The sequence below is a fragment of the Pseudophryne corroboree genome, unplaced genomic scaffold, assembly GCF_028390025.1.
Source record: "Pseudophryne corroboree isolate aPseCor3 unplaced genomic scaffold, aPseCor3.hap2 scaffold_485, whole genome shotgun sequence".
NCBI lineage: Eukaryota > Metazoa > Chordata > Amphibia > Anura > Myobatrachidae > Pseudophryne > Pseudophryne corroboree.
Genome location: NW_026970095.1, coordinates 38521 through 60039, shown reverse-complemented (window position 1 = coordinate 60039; position 21519 = coordinate 38521). Strand labels below are relative to the sequence as shown.

The following is a 21519-nucleotide window of genomic DNA, read 5'->3' as shown; positions in this document are numbered from 1 at the left end:
CTGCGTAATGGCGTCGCCAGCTCTTTCCTCACCATGGCTCCAACTGACTTCTCAAACTGCTGTTCAATTTTCTTTTAAATAAACTTTATTTAAAATGGCACAGGCAACTACACTGTTGTCAAAAATGTCCTTGTTGTTATGGGATATCACACGTGCCCCCCCCCAAAACATGCGTGTCCTCACGCATTTTGGTTTTATCCCTATATAAACTTCTCACTATATCCAGTCACATTCATTAGTGAACACAGATTATGTCTGAAACATTAACATTTATCAACATTTTTAACATCAGTATCTGATAGGTATAATTCCTTTTGTGCTATAGTACATTAACACATGCTCCTGGAGCAATCGGTTGAAATCTGGACAGTATATGGTCTTGAAAAGTTTGTCTAGGAAACCTCAACCCCCCTGCCATGGATGAGTATTGAACTCTTTCTAAACTGTCTTTGGGACATGCTGTACAAAACTGCAGCTGACTATGGTGGTTTTCTGTTTTGCAAGCCCTAGTCTTCTTGCCTCCTTGTCGGTGACAAACCACCTTAGTCTGCTGTAAATACATTTTATGAGCCTCTTCCATTCCATCTTGGGATTCAGTATCACAGCTGGTTTGGGACAATGGATTCTGGAGAGAAAGAGGCAGCAAGGTTCTTCTTACAGAACAGGTTGGACAGTTTCGGCACCATCTCTTGATGTCTTCCCTCATTTCAACCCAAAAGAACTTTTTCCAGATGCTTGTTTCCATCCTTTTGCACCCAGGGTGACCTGACTTGTCGTGATATTCTTCAAGCACATAACAAGCACTTTGTCTTGGAATTACAAGTTGACTGATCCTATAATGAGTATTAGGATCCACACTACATCGAACCAACTGTCCTTTCTCTTCAAACAGCCTTTCTCGCTGTCTCAACAACTTCAGGAGTTCTGGCGAGGATTCTTGCCTTTGTCGCTTGGTCAGGTATTTCCCAATCTTCAGTAAGGCTTTGAGGTGTCTTATCATCTGACTTTTATCTTGCAGGTGGTCAAAACTGGTTCCTTGAATAGGTTGCTCACAGTTTCTAGAACTGGATGCTATATTATTCATGCCTAACATTGAAGCATTCTTTCGGATAATCTGGACACTGGAGATGGGCATTTCTATCATTATTTGGCTGGCCTTATTTTTTTCATGTTCCTCTCTTACAGATAATTCTGTTATCATTCTTCCCTTTTGTTTGGCTATCCCAGGTTGAAGGCCTTGTTTCTCCTGGAGCTTGTCAGTTTGAAACTCTCCTTGGAGTGCTGCTACGAGCTCCTCACAGCAGTTCCGCAACACATTCATGCCCACTATCACTGGAGGCAATCCATCATCTTGGGCAGTGGTGATGATGAAGCCTTGCTGTGGTAGCACTGTTCGTCCGATTTGAATTTCAGCTTCCCAGTATCCTTTGCAAGGGATGCAGTGCCCATTGCTTGCAATCGGGTTTATCAATGTGGAAGTTGACGGAAACATCTGTTCCTCAGTCCAATGCTGCTCAAACTGTGTTGCTTGTATTGTGGTCACTTGTGATCCAGTGTCTAAGAGAGCGGGCATTGAGACTCCATTGATGCAAACTTGAACCACCGGGCATTGGCTAACATAACGGGTTAACCACATGAATTTGGAGTTTAAATGATCTGGCTGCTCAAATTCTCTCTTAATTTGTCCGCTTCCTTCACAGCTTTGAAAAATGGGTCGCCTTTGGGAGGCAAAGTGGTTGGAAAAAAGTGTCTCCCTGTTTCTATGTAGGTCCCATTGGGAACTGTTCAGTGGTCTCCTCTCCTGGCACCATTCCATTTCTTCATGGAGCAGTGCCTGCTGTCTCTTCAGAATCTGCAGGTCTCTGCGCATCTCTGTCACACCACGTGTCAGTTCAGCCAGCAGACTTCGTAACTCACTAGAAGAGTCAAATATGCATGTCTTTGAACATGGCACTGTCACTCCTTTTACTGTAGGTGGGTAAGTAGCTCCTTTAAAACTTGACTCCTGGGCATCAGAATTCTCTTGATACCGTGGCATCTCTGGAATAGACTCTTGTGGAACAGCCCCTGAAGTAAGACTGGAGCCTAGAACTTTAATCGCAGCCTCTTTAAAATCCAGGAATGTGCTTCCAGGCTTCTGCAATCTCAATAGTCGCAGCTGAGTTTTTACAAATTCGCCCCTTGCAACTTCAGTGAACTGGTCCAATAACATTTTCTCTTTGTCATGCACTTCCTCAGGGTCTGCTTGCTGAACATCTCTGAGTGCTTCCTGAAAGCTGAGGGCATAGCCCCGTAGTGACTCTCCTGGTTGTTGCTTTCGAGCAAAGAAGTGCATTTTAAGTTCTGACACTGTCCTTGTGTCAAATGTGGTAGCAAGCCTGTTGAGGATCTGGTCCACAGTCTTCTTCTCTTCAGTAGGCCAGGAAGTAACCTCTCTAAGTGCAAGCCCTTTCAACTGTCCCATCAAGATCTCCAACTTTTGCTGCTCTTTCAGCGGGTACAGACGAAACAAAGACTGCAGTAGTATCCTCATCAGTTTATTTTTGTCAATTACCATTTTAATAATCGGGTAAAGAAAATTAAGTGGATTTTTGAAAGAAAACAATACTGTCAATATACTATTAAAACAAATTAAAATGGTAAAAGTTATTGTACTTTAAGTAAAAATAAAAGAGCAAAAATATCAATCCCAGTTTTGGATTACTTTAATTAACAAAAAAAAATGCATATAGCAGAGGATAGTTTCAATCTGCCTACCTCTGGGCTATGGACCCAGCATGCTTCCATTACAGTACTCTGCTGCACATGTAATTGCAAGAGATCCTGAAGCACTCACTCATCATGGGAAAGTACCAATGTGTTTCTTCATTGGTTGATGGAAGAAACATCTTACAAAAACTCTCCAGATTATTGACTATTTAAAGTTTTTCTTGGAAACGTTCTAGATGAATGCTTATCAGCCTTTGTCAGTATGTACTTTTGCAAAGTGTCGCTGTGGCGCAATCAGTTAGTGTGTAAGGCTATTAACCAAAAGGTTGGTGGTTCAATCCCACCCAGGGATGTAATTGACCTTGTTATCAGATTTTGGTGATCTTTAAGTAGACAAGTCAAAATTTCAAAAACCCCTCTTATGGTGTAGGGTACCTGGCCTTCTCTGATGTAATCAGAGTTAGATTTGATTCAGTGATTTTATAAAAACAGCTAGGAAGCACAATTTAGCAGTGGGTTGCAGAGAAAAAGAAATATGCTGGCAAAAAAATCCAATTGAGTGATTAAATAGCTCTTCATTTTCTGGCTTTATTTTTATGCTAACAAATTTGTTCTCTGAAAAGTGTCCACAAAGCCAAGTATCTGATTAACATCTTTGTAGGGATGGTTTTTCACCTATTACTAAATTAAACTTGCTTCATTGGAAAGGCAACAAGATGCATCCTCATTTCAATATCTACTGAAATAATACAGGTTGACACCAGGAAACATTAACGCCACTGCATCCTTGCTGCTTTCTCATGTGGAAGTCTGTTTAATGTGAAAACAAGGTGATATCTAATTAGCACACAGGTAAGGAATTAAGAAAATCTTTATTTAAGGGTGAAGATGTTTCTCACAAAATCGTTGCCCCAATGCATCATTTAAATTCAAGCTGGAAAGATGATTTTAATATATCATTTGTACATTTTGTATTGCTCTTCTGGTGACAATGTAGTTTGTTTTTGTCAATTACCATTTTAATAATCGGGTAAAGAAAATTAATTGGATTTTTGAAAGAAAACAATACTGTCAATATACTATTAAAACAAATTAAAATGGTAAAAGTTATTGTACTTTAAGTAAAAATAAAAGAGCAAAAATATCAATCCCAGTTTTGGATTACTTTAATTAACAAAAAAAAATGCATATAGCAGAGGATAGTTTCAATCTGCCTACCTCTGGGTTATGGACCCAGCATGCTTCCATTACAGTACTCTGCTGCACATGTAAGTGCAAGAGATCCTGAAGCACTCACTCATCATGGGAAAGTACCAATGTGTTTCTTCATTGGTTGATGGAAGAAACATCTTACAAAAACTCTCCACATTATTGACTTTTTAAAATGTTTCTAGGAATCGTTCTAGATGAATGCTTATTAGCCTTTGTCAGTATGGACTTTTGCAAAGTGTTGCTGTGGCGCAATCAGTTACTGTGTAAGGCTATTAACCAAAAGGTTGGTGGTTCAATCCCACCCAGGGATGTAATTGACCTTGTTATCAGATTTTGGTGATCTTTATGTAGACAAGTCAAAATTTCAAACCCCCTCTTATGGTGTAGGGTACCTGGCCTTCTCTGATGTAATCAGAGTTAGATTTGATTCAGTGATTTTATAAAAACAGCTAGGAAGCACAATTTAGCAGTGGGTTGCTGAGAAAAAGAAATATGCTGGCAAAAAAATCCAATTGAGTGATTAAACAGCTCTTCATTTTCTGGCTTTATTTTTATGCTAACAAATTTGTTCTCTGAAAAGTGTCCACAAAGCCAAGTTTCTGATTAACACATTTGTAGGGATGGTTTTTCACCTATTACTAAATTTAACTTGCTTCATTGGAAAGGCAGCAAGATGCATCCTCATTTGAATATCTACTGAAATAATACAGGTTGACACCAGGAAACATTAACGCCACTGCATCCTTGCTGCTTTCTCATGTGGAAGTCTGTTTAATGTGAAAACAAGGTGATATCTAATTAGCACACAGGTAAGGAATTAAGAAAATCTTTATTTAAGGGTGAAGATGTTTCTCACAAAATCGTTGCCCCAATGCATCATTGAAATTCAAGCTGGAAAGATGATTTTAATATATCACTTGTACATTTTGTATTGCTCTTCTGGTGACAATGTAGTTTGTTTTTGTCAATTACCATTTTAATAATCGGGTAAAGAAAATTAAGTGGATTTTTGAAAGAAAACAATACTGTCAATATACTATTAAAACAAATGAAAATGGTAAAAGTTATTGTACTTTAAGTAAAAATAAAAGAGCAAAAATATCAATCCCAGTTTTGGATTACTTTAATTAACAAAAAAAAAACGCATATAGCAGAGGATAGTTTCAATCTGCCTACCTCTGGGCTATGGACCCAGCATGCTTCCATTACAGTACTCTGCTGCACATGTAATTGCAAGAGATCCTGAAGTACTCACTCATCATGGGAAAGTACCAATGTGTTTCTTCATTGGTTGATGGAAGAAACATCTTACAAAAACTCTCCAGATTATTGACTATTTAAAGTTTTTCTAGGAAACGTTCTAGATGAATGCTTATTAGCCTTTGTCAGTATGTACTTTTGCAAAGTGTCGCTGTGGCGCAATCAGTTAGTGTGTACGGCTATTAACCAAAAGGTTGGTGGTTCAATCCCACCCAGGGATGTAATTGACCTTGTTATCAGATTTTGGTGATCTTTAAGTAGACAAGTCAAAATTTCAAAAACCCCTGTTATGGTGTAGGGTACCTGGCCTTCTCTGATGTAATCAGAGTTAGATTTGATTCAGTGATTTTATAAAAACAGCTAGGAAGCACAATTTAGCAGCGGTTTGCAGAGAAAAAGAAATATGCTGGCAAAAAAATCCAATTGAGTGATTAAACAGCTCTTCATTTTCTGGCTTTATTTTTATGCTAACAAATTTGTTCTCTGAAAAGTGTCCACAAAGCCAAGTATCTGATTAACATCTTTGTAGGGATGGTTTTTCACCTATTGCTAAATTAAACTTGCTTTATTGGAAAGGCAGCAAGATGCAACCTCATTTCAATATCTACTGAAATAATACAGGTTGACACCAGGAAACATTAACGCCACTGCATCCTTGCTGCTTTCTCATGTGGAAGTCTGTTTAATGTGAAAACAAGGTGATATCTAATTAGCACACAGGTAAGGAATTAAGAAAATCTTTATTTAAGGGTGAAGATGTTTCTCACAAAATCGTTGCCCCAATGCATCATTGAAATTCAAGCTGGAAAGATGATTTTAATATATCACTTGTACATTTTGTATTGCTCTTCTGGTGACAATGTAGTTTGTTTTTGTCAATTACCATTTTAATAATAGGGTAAAGAAAATTAAGTGGATTTTTGAAAGAAAACAATACTGTCAATATACTATTAAAACAAATTAAAATGGTAAAAGTTATTGTACTTTAAGTAAAAATAAAAGAGCAAAAATATCAATCCCAGTTTTGGATTACTTTAATTAACAAAAAAAAAATGCATATAGCAGAGGATAGTTTCAATCTGCCTACCTCTGGGTTAAGGGGCCCAGCATGCTTCCATTGCAGTACTCTGCTGCACATGTAAGTGCAAGAGATTCTGAAGCACTCACTCATCATGGGAAAGTACCAATGTGTTTCTTCATTGGTTGATGGAAGAAACATCTTACAAAAACTCTCCAGATTATTGACTTTTTAAAGTTTTCTAGGAAACGTTCTAGATGAATGCTTATTAGCCTTTGTCAGTATGTACTTTTGCAAAGTGTCTCTGTGGTGCAATCGGTTAGTGTGTTTGGTTATTAACCAAAGGGTTGGTGGTTCAATCCCACCCAGGGATGTTATTGACCTTGTCATCAGATTTTGGTGATCTTTAAGTAGACAAGTCAAAATTTCAAACCCCCTCTTATGGTGTAGGGTACCTGGCCTACTCTGATGTAATCAGAGTTAGATTTGATTAAGTGATTTTATCAAAAAACAGCTAGGAAGCACAATTTAGCAGTGGTTTGCAGAGAAAATGAAATATGTTGGCAGAAAAATCCAATTGAGTGATTAAACAGCTCTTCATTTTCTGGCTTTATTTTTATGCTAACTAATTTATTCTCTGAAAAGTGTCCACAAAGCCAAGTATCGGATTAACATCTTTGTAGGGATGGTTTTTCACCTATAACTAAATTAAACTTGCTTCATTGGAAAGGCAGCAAGATGCATCCTCATTTCAATATCTACTGAAATAATACAGGTTGACACCAGGAAACATTAACGCCACTGCATCCTTGCTGCTTTCTCATGTGGAAGTCTGTTTAATGTGAAAACAAGGTGATATCTAATTAGCACACAGGTAAGGAATTAAGAAAATCTTTATTTAAGGGTAAGATGTTTCTCACAAAATCGTTGCCCCAATGCATCATTGAAATTCAAGCTGGAAAGATGATTTTAATATATCACTTGTACATTTTGTATTGCTCTTCTGGTGACAATGTAGTTTGTTTTTGTCAATTACCATTTTAATAATCGGGTAAAGAAAATTAAGTGGATTTTTGAAAGAAAACAATACTGTCTATATACTATTAAAACAAATTAAAAAGGTAAAAGTTATTGTACTTTAAGTAAAATAAAAAGAGCAAAAATATCAATCCCAGTTTTGGATTACTTTAATTAACAAAAAAAAAATGCATATAGCAGAGGATAATTTCAATCTGCCTACCTCTGGGTTATGGACCCAGCATGCTTCCATTACAGTACTCTGCTGCACATGTAAGTGCAAGAGATCCTGAAGCACTCACTAATCATGGGAAAGTACCAATGTGTTTCTTCATTGGTTGATGGAAGAAACATCTTACAAAAACTCTCCAGATTATTGACTATTTAAAGTTTTTCTAGGAAACGTTCTAGATGAATGCTTATTAGCCTTTGTCAGTATGTACTTTCACAAAGTGTCGCTGTAGCGCAATCAGTTAGTGTGTACGGCTATTAACCAAAAAGTTGGTGGTTCAATCCCACCCAGGGACGTAATTGACCTTGTGATCAGATTTTGGTGATATTTAAGTAGACAAGTCAAAATTTCAAACCCTCTCTTATGGTGTAGGGTACCTGGCCTACTCTGATGTAATCAGTTAGATTTGATTAAGTGATTTTATAAAAAAAACAGCTAGGAAGCACAATTTAGCAGTGGGTTGCAGAGAAAAAGAAATATGCTGGCAGAAAAATCCAATTGAGTGATTAAACAGCTCTTCATTTTCTGGCTTTATTTTTATGCTAACAAATTTGTTCTCTGAAAAGAGTCCACAAAGCCAAGTATCTGATTAACACCTTTGTAGGGATGGTTTTTCACCTATTACTAAATTAAACATGCTTCATTGGAAAGGCAGCAAGATGCATCCTCATTTCAATATCTACTGAAATAATACAGGTTGACACCAGGAAACATTAACGCCACTGCATCCTTGCTGCTTTCTCATGTGGAAGTCTGTTTAATGTGAAAACAAGGTGATATCTAATTAGCACACAGGTAAGGAATTAAGAAAATCTTTATTTAAGGGTGAAGAGGTTTCTCACAAAATCGTTGCCCCAATGCATCATTGAAATTCAAGCTGGAAAGATGATTTTAATATATCACTTGTACATTTTGTATTGCTCTTCTGGTGACAATGTAGTTTGTTTTTGTCAATTACCATTTGAATAATAGGGTAAAGAAAATTAAGTGGATTTTTGAAAGAAAACAATACTGTCAATATACTATTAAAACAAATTAAAATAATAAAAGTTATTGTACTTTAAGTAAAAATAAAAGAGCAAAAATATCAATCCCAGTTTTGGATTACTTTAATTAACAAAAAAAAATGCATATAGCAGAGGATAGTTTCAATCTGCCTACCTCTGGGTTATGGGCACAGCATGCTTCCATTGCAGTACTCTGCTGCACATGTAAGTGCAAGAGATCCTGAAGCACTCACTCATCATGGGAAAGTACCAATGTGTTTCTTCATTGGTTGATGGAAGAAACATCTTACAAAAACTCTCCAGATTATTGACTTTTTAAAGTTTTTCTAGGAAACGTTCTAGATGAATGCTTATTAGCCTTTGTCAGTATATGCTTTTGCAATGTGTCTCTGTGGCGCAATCAGTTAGCGTGTTCGGTTATTAACCAAAAGGTTGGTAGTTCAATCCTACCCAGGGACGTAATTTACCTTGTTATCAGATTTTGGTGATCTTTAAGTAGACAAGTCAAAATTTCAAACCCCCTCTTATGGTGTAGGGTACCTGGCCTTCTCTGATGTAATCAGAGTTAGATTTGATTAAGTTATTTTATAAAAGAACAGCTAGGAAGCACAACTTAGCAGTGGGTTGCAGAGAAAAAGAAATACGCTTGCAGAAAAATCCAATTGAGTGATTAAACAGCTCTTCATTTTCTGGCTTTATTTTTATGCTAACAAATTTGTTCTCTGAAAAGTGTCCACAAAGCCAAGTATCTGATTAACACCTTTGTAGGGATGGTTTTTCACCTATTACTAAATTAAACTTGCTTCATTGGAAAGGCAGCAAGTGATGTCATCCAAGCAGTGGGTCAAAGTTGGCTTCATCCCTCGTCTGCTTCTGAAAAGAGAAAAGGGATATGCAGGGCATGGCGGCCTTTTGCGACGCTTGGATGACCCCTAGTTCGCAATAAACACCCCCACCCTCCTTCGGTGTGGGGCTCATGTTGGCCATGCCCCAGCCCCTAAAGCATTCAAGCTGATTTCTTGCAGCAGCTGGGTACTGTAACAGCTCCAGAGCTGCTCTGTAAGGCAAGTAAAAGGGTGTGGGCCCTGCAGCACTACCTGTAGTTTGCATTGTGCATTGGAAGGCACAAAGTAAGCAGACGGGAGGAGAAGTCAGGATAGTGCACAAGGTTATAGAAGGGATGGGCTCAAGAAAAGAGAAGTGGAAACAGACAGCATACTAGGCTGGAGAGAGACCTGAGACAAAGAGATCTGAATTATACGAGAGCCGTCCAGGGGAAACACAAATTATGCAGTCAAGTTTCCCACATTTGGGGAAATCGCAAGGGGCAGCACACCCAGAGTGCAATGGGTGAGCCTTGCCCTGGGAGAAGCACCTTCATGATCATAGTATCTCACCTGGCAGGTTAGTAGGAGTTGGGCTAGAGCTGGGGAGGGTCGCTGCTCGGGCACTACCTTTCAAGTGAAGGAGATCCAACTGAGGCAGCACAAGGGAACTCTCAAAAGAAGAACAAGGCTAGAGGAAGATCTGAGACAAAGAAATCTGACTTTTACCAGAGCTGACCAGAGGAAAGCACAAACACAGTCCACCACTACCACAAATAATGCAGTCGAGTTTCCCACATTTGGGGAAATCACAGGGGTCAGCATACCCAGAATGCAATGAATGAACCTCACCCTGGGAGAACAATCTTCATGACAATAGTATCTCCTATGCAAAATAAGTATGATTTGGGATAGATGATACTGGATGTGTACACAACCGCCCACACACCAACCTTGTGTGGACAGAAGTATACACTCTCCGGCGCCAGTACCCGCTGGATCAAGGAGATTTTAGACAATGGCGGAGACTGCTGCTCCTGATACAGGGATAATTGCAATCCCTATATTGAACAAAAAAACACAAAAACTACCCACACAGGTGTGACCCTCTGTAGGAAATCAGTAGCGCTGTCCCCACCATTTATCGGAGATAATCAATAAATAATTAAAAAATGGCTAATTACTATTAAATTTTAAAACATATAAATCATATTTTATTAACATATATTGCTGCAGCAAAATTGACATACATAAAAATGCATATTGTGTATAGTGGATGCCTTTAATGTAAATGCTCCACATACACAAATGTATATACTTAATTACGTTTATTCTCTGAGGCTTGGATTTTAATAAGCTGACTTCAAAATGTCCACATAGATTAATGATAGACCAATGAGCTCGGCATTTACGGACACTGCTTGCATGAGTATGTCCTTAATTAATTAATGTCCCGAAAAAGATGTGTGCACACATATATCACTTTGAATGGATAGTTACCATGGGCGATAAGTTTTTCATTCACCTCTTTAGAACAGTCTGTTTAGGACCGTCCCAATTGGAAAGACTCCCTCTGCTGGTGCTTGTCCATTTACTGCAGAATATCTGGAGACAATATCCACGGGAATCCGTCCACAGTGCTCCGGCTCCCTCTGCTGGTGGCTAACCGCAATTGCAGGTGGACTGGCTGTTTTGTCGTAGCCAGAAGCCGGTGATCGTGTAAAACAAGCAGGAGGTGATAGTCACTGCCAGTAGGTCCTTCGAAAACGCGTTTCTCCGCCTTCCCAGTGCGTTCAGCGGCTTCCTCAGTTCGAATGACCATCATCCCAATGAACACTTTATATAGCCCCACTTATTTGAAATTCCCGCGGCCATTCGCGCATGCGCACTCAAACGTGCGTTCCAAGCCTCAGTCTCATTACAAACTTTAAATAGACTCCAGCGGCCATTTTAGCTGGTTAAAACACACGATCCAAGCCTCATTATCACACCCGGAAGTTGCATCCATCGTTCTTATTAACAATATCAGAATCAAGCCTCGTTTTAAAACATAATTATCTACAACTTCATATTCAATTATACTGAACTCTAATGCAATTTGCTCAACAAGATTACGTCACTTAGTTTAATCATAATTAATTTATCATGATTACAAGTAATCCATGTCTTATTTGACAACATCAGTACAAATATGACCGTATTTAAGAACAATATTAATACTAGTCAACACATCCTATTTTATTAGCACAGGTGATAAATATATTAAATATACTGCTCAACAGTATCATTACTCGGAAATAAAAGGGGACTAATTTTGATTATAATTTGTACTTTATAATTTATAATTTAGATCCCCACACGCCATCTTGTGGTTCAAATACATAATTACACCCCTTCGTATTGTTATACATAATCCTGTTATCTCCATCTCCTTAATCCAGCATCATAAGGAACCATATCCTATCCCACCCCCCCATATATTATATGTCAAGAATGATATTTATAAAAATCAAATATTTATATTATAAATATTAAACATTTGAACTTAGATTTTATTTAACTCAACCGTATCATTCAGACCCTGCGGGATCAAGGTTTTTAGGCTAAAGATCCAGAAAGCCTCTTTCTTACATAACCTTTTATACCTATCACCTCCTCTACTGGTTACCGCCACTTGTTCAATTGCCATGATTTGTAGATTATCACTTTTCCCTCCATTGCATTCCAAAATATGGCGGTATAGGTAGGTGTTTCCTACTTTTTTATCTATCTGTCTTTTATGCTCCATGAACCTAACGTGAAGTGCCCGAGTGGTGCGCCCCACGTACTGTGCTCCACAACCACACTGTAAGACGTAGATAACATACATGGATCTACAATTCAGAAAACTTTTTATATTGAATTTCTCTCCCGATACAGATGAGACAAATTGTGTGGTTTTCTTTTTTGTGTGTTTGCATGTTGTACAGTTTAGTCTACCACACTTATGGAACCCTAATGGCGGTTTGGGTATCCATGTATCTATTTGTCCCCCTTGGGCATCTGGAGCCATGGATTTTTCCCCAGGTCTCCTAAAAAAACTTGGAGCTAGTGCGGACTTCAGACTATCTGACTTCCGAAATATTACCTGTTCACTAAGGACTACATTGGAGTTCAACATCTCATCCAACTTGAGAATAGAAAAGTTCTTCTTAATTATCCTCTTGATCTTGTATGCACTAGTATTATACTTAGTAACAAACATTGTTGTCCTATCCGTCATTTTGTTATTTTTCTTTCTAGTATTTTTGCTGGTGGTATCCAATAAATGGTCTCTTTCCATATTTTCCACCTCCTTCCAAGCCTGGTCAAGAACAGATATTGGATACCCCTGCGTAAGAAACGCCCCATAGAGAGATTCCATTTGTTCTCTTGCTCCTTCTTTGGTGGAACAATTCCTTTTTATCCGAAGGAACTGGCCCTTCGGTATATTATCCTTCCATCGTTGTAAATGACTACTTTTGTAATGTAAATATCGGTTTTGATCTACCTCCTTAACAAAAGTATTTGTTATAATGATGTCATTTTCGATCTTAAGTGCTATATCCAAAAAAGTGACCTGTGTGGGGTGGCAGTACCCCGTAAACTTCAAACCATAATTATTGCAATTCAAACTGGCAACAAATTATTCTGCTGATTCAGTGCTCCCCTCCCAAATGAAAAATAAATCATCAATGAAACGGCCATAAAGAACCAGGCTCGCCCCGAGATCACTGGTCCACACATGTTGTTCCTCGAACCGCCCCATAAACAGGTTGGCGAAACTCGGAGCGAACCTGGTTCCCATGGCCGTCCCCCTAGTCTGTAAATAATATCGTTTATCAAAAATAAAATAATTATGTTCGAGTATAAATCTAATACTCTCCAAAATCAACCACCGCAATTCTTCCCCTATATTAGGGTCTCTTAACAGATAAAATGCCACTGCCTCAATCCCCAACTGGTGCTCAATGTTAGAATATAATGATTCTACATCACATGTGATAAAACAATAAGTTGACTGCCATTTAATATTTTTAATTAAATTTAAAAAATGTGTAGTGTCCTTAATGTGTGATTTTAATTTGACAACATAACCCTGTAAAAAACTGTCTATAAAAAAAGATAAATTGCTGGTCAATGAATCTACCCCCGCAATAATGGGTCTTCCCGGGGGGTTAATTAAAGTTTTATGTACTTTTGGAAGACAATAATACGTGGGAATTACCGGATTATCAGAAAACAAAAAACATTGAGTTTCTCTGGATATAGCACCTAAATCCACTGCCCTATTTAGCAAGATTTTTAATTCCTTTTGAAACTGTGCGGTGGGATTGTGGGTCAGTCTTGAATACAGGTGGACGTTGTTTAATTGTCTATTGGCCTCCGCCAAGTACATCACTGTATCCATTACCACAATCCCACCGCCTTTATCAGCTTGTTTAATAGTCAAGGAGGGATCCCCCCTCAAGATTTTAAGTGCTGATCGTTCCTTAGTACTCAAATTATCCTTTAACGATTGTTTCTCTGATTTTTGGCACATCTCCCTAAATTGTTCTAATGTTGACTTATAGAAGCTCTCAATATAGGGCCCTCTATAAGTCAGCGGGTAAAACGCAGACTTATTTTTAAATCTGTTTGTCCCATTACCATCAAATATTTTAGTATAGTCCTCCTTATTCGACTCATTCGTTGATTCATCTGCCAAGGATTCTAATATATCAACCATTAATTGGTCATCCTGATCCAATATAATGGGATTACCTTCAATACCTTTTTTCTTCATATTTTTCATCGCGAAATATCGCTTTCTACTTAGCGTTCTGATATATCTATTAAGATCAACGAATAGATCGAATAAGTTGGGTTTTTGGGCGGGAGCAAAGTTTAAGCCCTTTTCAAGCAATCTCAGTTGATCTGGACCCAACTTTTTTGAGGACAAATTAAAAACCCCTTTTCCCTTCACTTTAATTTCATGTTTTTTTACTTGACCTACTCTTTCTTCCTCTCTTTCCTCTGGCTCTTGTTCTCTTTGCCTTTTTCCGGACCACCCTGTTCCTTCGTACTTTCTTTGTGGACGGTTTTGGAATCTGTGGCTGTCCTCCAAAAAATTATTTGTGCCACCATGGGTGTTCGACTGTTGCCTATTCTTCCCTCCCATATCTACCCAATCATCCCTTCCAGAGTCTCTTCTACTCCACTTGGAATATGGGGCTGGGGATTTGACACTATTTTGTTGGAATAAATTATCATGCCTATTCCTATAGGTATTTGGTTCCCAATTCCCCTCATCCTGATTCCTAAAACTCCTGGAATCTCTCCGATCAATTGGGGTTCTTGGTCCCCTGTAATGACCTAATCTATGTTCAAGATTTTGTCTGGGTCCTAATTCCCTTTTAGAGGGTTTTTGGTCATAGATGTTGTCCCTCCTTCTATTGTAAGTGTGAACCTCTCCCTTTTGATAGTCTAATTTATCCCGATTTAGTTTGTTGTTTTTTCTGAAGACTAAGGTTTTTTCAAAATCCTCCACCTTACGATTTACTCTCAGATCTCTTTCATTGAATCCTTTGTCTTCAGAAAAAGATTTCAACAAATCCTGGGTCTTTTCAATTTCCTTCTGTATCACACTAACTTTGTCTTCCCTAAATCTGACAAGCAATTTCATAAGGTTTATGGAACAATTATCTAGTAATTTATTCCATTCCTCTGAAAACTGCTTGTCCTCTTTAAACGTAGAGGTCTTTAAAATCCTCAATCCCCTGGGTATCAAACCTTGATCTAAATATTTCTGTAAGGACACCTGGTCCCACCAGTGCCTTGTTTCCTCTATACATAGATTTTCTAGTCTATTGAATAAACCATGCATATCCTCCAAATTCTCATCCCTCTCCATAATTTGTATATCTTCCCCCCCTCTTAAATACACATTGCGTCTTTCCAATCGTTCAGCTATGCACTTAAGCGCTGCCAGATCAATGGTTCCCCAAGTTACCTGCTGCCCGAGATGCAATTACCTAAGACAATCAAATCAAAGAATAAATGATACTGGATGTGTACACAACCGCCCACACACCAACCTTGTGTGGACAGAAGTATACACTCTCCGGCGCCAGTACCCGCTGGATCAAGGAGATTTTAGACAATGGCGGAGACTGCTGCTCCTGATACAGGGATAATTGCAATCCCTATATTGAACAAAAAAACACAAAAACTACCCACACAGGTGTGACCCTCTGTAGGAAATCAGTAGCGCTGTCCCCACCATTTATCGGAGATAATCAATAAATAATTAAAAAATGGCTAATTACTATTAAATTTTAAAACATATAAATCATATTTTATTAACATATATTGCTGCAGCAAAATTGACATACATAAAAATGCATATTGTGTATAGTGGATGCCTTTAATGTAAATGCTCCACATACACAAATGTATATACTTAATTACGTTTATTCTCTGAGGCTTGGATTTTAATAAGCTGACTTCAAAATGTCCACATAGATTAATGATAGACCAATGAGCTCGGCATTTACGGACACTGCTTGCATGAGTATGTCCTTAATTAATTAATGTCCCGAAAAAGATGTGTGCACACATATATCACTTTGAATGGATAGTTACCATGGGCGATAAGTTTTTCATTCACCTCTTTAGAACAGTCTGTTTAGGACCGTCCCAATTGGAAAGACTCCCTCTGCTGGTGCTTGTCCATTTACTGCAGAATATCTGGAGACAATATCCACGGGAATCCGTCCACAGTGCTCCGGCTCCCTCTGCTGGTGGCTAACCGCAATTGCAGGTGGACTGGCTGTTTTGTCGTAGCCAGAAGCCGGTGATCGTGTAAAACAAGCAGGAGGTGATAGTCACTGCCAGTAGGTCCTTCGAAAACGCGTTTCTCCGCCTTCCCAGTGCGTTCAGCGGCTTCCTCAGTTCGAATGACCATCATCCCAATGAACACTTTATATAGCCCCACTTATTTGAAATTCCCGCGGCCATTCGCGCATGCGCACTCAAACGTGCGTTCCAAGCCTCAGTCTCATTACAAACTTTAAATAGACTCCAGCGGCCATTTTAGCTGGTTAAAACACACGATCCAAGCCTCATTATCACACCCGGAAGTTGCATCCATCGTTCTTATTAACAATATCAGAATCAAGCCTCGTTTTAAAACATAATTATCTACAACTTCATATTCAATTATACTGAACTCTAATGCAATTTGCTCAACAAGATTACGTCACTTAGTTTAATCATAATTAATTTATCATGATTACAAGTAATCCATGTCTTATTTGACAACATCAGTACAAATATGACCGTATTTAAGAACAATATTAATACTAGTCAACACATCCTATTTTATTAGCACAGGTGATAAATATATTAAATATACTGCTCAACAGTATCATTACTCGGAAATAAAAGGGGACTAATTTTGATTATAATTTGTACTTTATAATTTATAATTTAGATCCCCACACGCCATCTTGTGGTTCAAATACATAATTACACCCCTTCGTATTGTTATACATAATCCTGTTATCTCCATCTCCTTAATCCAGCATCATAAGGAACCATATCCTATCCCACCCCCCCATATATTATATGTCAAGAATGATATTTATAAAAATCAAATATTTATATTATAAATATTAAACATTTGAACTTAGATTTTATTTAACTCAACCGTATCATTCAGACCCTGCGGGATCAAGGTTTTTAGGCTAAAGATCCAGAAAGCCTCTTTCTTACATAACCTTTTATACCTATCACCTCCTCTACTGGTTACCGCCACTTGTTCAATTGCCATGATTTGTAGATTATCACTTTTCCCTCCATTGCATTCCAAAATATGGCGGTATAGGTAGGTGTTTCCTACTTTTTTATCTATCTGTCTTTTATGCTCCATGAACCTAACGTGAAGTGCCCGAGTGGTGCGCCCCACGTACTGTGCTCCACAACCACACTGTAAGACGTAGATAACATACATGGATCTACAATTCAGAAAACTTTTTATATTGAATTTCTCTCCCGATACAGATGAGACAAATTGTGTGGTTTTCTTTTTTGTGTGTTTGCATGTTGTACAGTTTAGTCTACCACACTTATGGAACCCTAATGGCGGTTTGGGTATCCATGTATCTATTTGTCCCCCTTGGGCATCTGGAGCCATGGATTTTTCCCCAGGTCTCCTAAAAAAACTTGGAGCTAGTGCGGACTTCAGACTATCTGACTTCCGAAATATTACCTGTTCACTAAGGACTACATTGGAGTTCAACATCTCATCCAACTTGAGAATAGAAAAGTTCTTCTTAATTATCCTCTTGATCTTGTATGCACTAGTATTATACTTAGTTACAAACATTGTTGTCCTATCCGTCATTTTGTTATTTTTCTTTCTAGTATTTTTGCTGGTGGTATCCAATAAATGGTCTCTTTCCATATTTTCCACCTCCTTCCAAGCCTGGTCAAGAACAGATATTGGATACCCCTGCGTAAGAAACGCCCCATAGAGAGATTCCATTTGTTCTCTTGCTCCTTCTTTGGTGGAACAATTCCTTTTTATCCGAAGGAACTGGCCCTTCGGTATATTATCCTTCCATCGTTGTAAATGACTACTTTTGTAATGTAAATATCGGTTTTGATCTACCTCCTTAACAAAAGTATTTGTTATAATGATGTCATTTTCGATCTTAATGTAATTATGTATTTGAACCACAAGATGGCGTGTGGGGATCTAAATTATAAATTATAAAGTACAAATTATAATCAAAATTAGTCCCCTTTTATTTCCGAGTAATGATACTGTTGAGCAGTATATTTAATATATTTATCACCTGTGCTAATAAAATAGGATGTGTTGACTAGTATTAATATTGTTCTTAAATACGGTCATATTTGTACTGATGTTGTCAAATAAGACATGGATTACTTGTAATCATGATAAATTAATTATGATTAAACTAAGTGACGTAATCTTGTTGAGCAAATTGCATTAGAGTTCAGTATAATTGAATATGAAGTTGTAGATAATTATGTTTTAAAACGAGGCTTGATTCTGATATTGTTAATAAGAACGATGGATGCAACTTCCGGGTGTGATAATGAGGCTTGGATCGTGTGTTTTAACCAGCTAAAATGGCCGCTGGAGTCTATTTAAAGTTTGTAATGAGACTGAGGCTTGGAACGCACGTTTGAGTGCGCATGCGCGAATGGCCGCGGGAATTTCAAATAAGTGGGGCTATATAAAGTGTTCATTGGGATGATGGTCATTCGAACTGAGGAAGCCGCTGAACGCACTGGGAAGGCGGAGAAACGCGTTTTCGAAGGACCTACTGGCAGTGACTATCACCTCCTGCTTGTTTTACACGATCACCGGCTTCTGGCTACGACAAAACAGCCAGTCCACCTGCAATTGCGGTTAGCCACCAGCAGAGGGAGCCGGAGCACTGTGGACGGATTCCCGTGGATATTGTCTCCAGATATTCTGCAGTAAATGGACAAGCACCAGCAGAGGGAGTCTTTCCAATTGGGACGGTCCTAAACAGACTGTTCTAAAGAGGTGAATGAAAAACTTATCGCCCATGGTAACTATCCATTCAAAGTGATATATGTGTGCACACATCTTTTTCGGGACATTAATTAATTAAGGACATACTCATGCAAGCAGTGTCCGTAAATGCCGAGCTCATTGGTCTATCATTAATCTATGTGGACATTTTGAAGTCAGCTTATTAAAATCCAAGCCTCAGAGAATAAACGTAATTAAGTATATACATTTGTGTATGTGGAGCATTTACATTAAAGGCATCCACTATACACAATATGCATTTTTATGTATGTCAATTTTGCTGCAGCAATATATGTTAATAAAATATGATTTATATGTTTTAAAATTTAATAGTAATTAGCCATTTTTTAATTATTTATTGATTATCTCCGATAAATGGTGGGGACAGCGCTACTGATTTCCTACAGAGGGTCACACCTGTGTGGGTAGTTTTTGTGTTTTTTTGATTTGGGATAGGGCTGGGGAGGGCCGCTGCTCAGGCACATCTCTGTCAAGTAAAGGAGATTCAACTGAGGCAGCACAAGGGAACTCTCATCTGGGGACAACAACTGCAGGGAGAACACATATTTTCAGATGAACATGGGGTGGCAGAAGGCTGCCTAATACTGAAGCACCCCCAAACAACAAACCAAATGCAACAACTAGTGCAAGCATTCCTGGGGGATGGCCTGCAGCAGATGGATTTGAATATGGTGATGTCATCCAAGCAGTGGGTCAAAGTTGGCTTCAACCCTCGTCTGCATATGAAAAGAGAAAAGGAGCGTGCAGGGCATGGAGGCCTTTTGTGGTGCTTGGATGACCCCTAGTTCGCATTAAGCACCCCCACCCTCCTTCGGTGTGGGGCTCATGTTGGCCATTCCCCAGCCCCTGAAGCATTCAAGCTGATTTCTTGCAGCAGCTGGGCACTGTAACAGCTCCAGAGCTGCTCTGTAAAGCAAGTAAAAGGGTGTGGGCCCTGCAGCACTACCCGTAGTTTGCATTGTGCATTGGGAGGCATAAAGTAAGCAGACGGGAGGAGAAGTCAGGATAGTGCACAAGGGTATAGAAGGGAGGGGCTCAAGAAAAAAGAAGTAGAACCAGACAGCAAACTAGGCTGGAGAGAGACCTGAGACAAAGAGATCTGAATTACATGAGAGCCGACCAGGGAAAACTCAAATTATGCAGTCAAGTTTCCCACATTTGGGGAAATCGCAGGGGCAGCACACCCAGAGTGCAATGGGTGAGCCTTGCCCTGGGAGAAGCAACTTCATGATCATAGTATCTCACCTGGCAACTAAGTAGGAGTTGGGCTAGAGCTGGGGAGGGTCGCTGCTCGGGCACCCCCCTGTCAAGTGAAGGAGATCCAACTGAGGCAGCACAAGGGAACTCTCGAAAGAAGAACAAGGCTAGAGGAAGATCTGAGACAAAGAAATCTGACTTTTACCAGAGCTGACCAGAGGAAAGCACAAACACAGTCCCCCACTACCACAAATAATGCAGTCGAGTTTCCCACATTTGGGGAAATCACAGGGGTCAGCATACCCAGAATGCAATGAATGAACCTAACCCTGGGAGAACAATCTTCATGACCATGGTATCTCCTATGCAAAATAAGTATGATTTGGGATAGGGCTGGGGAGGGCCGTTGCTCAGGCACATCTCTGTCAAGTAAGTTGCATTTGATTTGTTGTTTGGGGGTGCTTCAGTATTAGGCAGCCTTCTGCCCTACCATGTTCATCTGAAAATATGTGTTCTCCCTGCAGTTGTTGTCCCCAGATGAGAGTTCCCTTGTGCTGCCTCAGTTGAATCTCCTTTTGGAGAAGACCTCAATAAGATTGTAGCTGATCTGGCTACTGCTAAAACAGCTTGCCTACCTAGTATGACTCCTACCACGCAGAAGGCTAAAAGTACTTTTCTTGGCCCTTTCATCCTCCAGGTAAAGCGTACCCAAGGTCAGGCATACCCAAAGCAAGCTCATGTTTCCAGACCTGCCAAGCCCAGACTGAAGCAATCCTGGGCTGCCCATCAGCCTGCTTCCAAAACGGACAAGCCTGCCGCATGACGGTGCAGGCCTCCCTCTGGGGGATCCCAGGGTGGGGGGCCCGACTTCTAGGTTTGGCAAAGAAAGGTATAATTCTAAGCTAGAGAATTCTGTTTGGAGCTCACCTTGTACTTTGTGAAGAAATAATCAGCATTGTGGCTGAGCAGATACATGTAGTGTGTGGCTGCAAACTGCATGGATCTGCTGCGTTGTAATGCTGATTCTTTTTTTTTGCAAAGTACCAATAGCTTCATATAATGTTCACAATTTTTATGCAGGATCAAATAGCTCAATAGGTAGGGTGTTTGATTAGAATTCAACAGGTTATAGGTTTGAATCCTGGGTATGGTAGTTTGAGATGTGTTATTTAATAAAGTATGTTGTTCTGACTGCCGGCATCCTATCACCTGGGATATCATACTAAATAAATGGAGTTGATCAAATTTTTTTTTTTTAACTAGGGACAATTTCCAGATACTTCTCTTTATAACTGAGATTGCCCCCTGGAACTTCACATCAGTTGACAACTATGCATGAGTGGGCAGTGCTTGCCCTGGATCTGTCCACCCATTTATGTGCCGCCATAAAATAAAGCATGACTAACAGTTATCCTGGGCGTACACTACAC

At 39.1% G+C, this 21519-nt stretch overlaps 4 non-coding genes across 4 annotated transcripts; all 4 read right to left on the bottom strand.

The window, feature by feature from the left end:
• Positions 1-9703: 9703 nt before the first annotated feature.
• On the bottom strand, positions 9704-9867 carry LOC135029293 (U1 spliceosomal RNA). The gene has a single exon (XR_010225450.1). It is a non-coding gene; the product is annotated as a U1 spliceosomal RNA (small nuclear RNA).
• A 151-nt stretch (positions 9868-10018) lies between these two features.
• LOC135029481 (U1 spliceosomal RNA) lies at positions 10019-10182 on the bottom strand. The gene has a single exon (XR_010225613.1). It is a non-coding gene; the product is annotated as a U1 spliceosomal RNA (small nuclear RNA).
• Positions 10183-19989: 9807 nt separating this feature from the next.
• Positions 19990-20152, bottom strand: LOC135029377 (U1 spliceosomal RNA). Its single transcript, XR_010225520.1, has one exon. It is a non-coding gene; the product is annotated as a U1 spliceosomal RNA (small nuclear RNA).
• A 152-nt stretch (positions 20153-20304) lies between these two features.
• Positions 20305-20468, bottom strand: LOC135029459 (U1 spliceosomal RNA). The gene has a single exon (XR_010225591.1). It is a non-coding gene; the product is annotated as a U1 spliceosomal RNA (small nuclear RNA).
• Positions 20469-21519: the final 1051 nt, after the last annotated feature.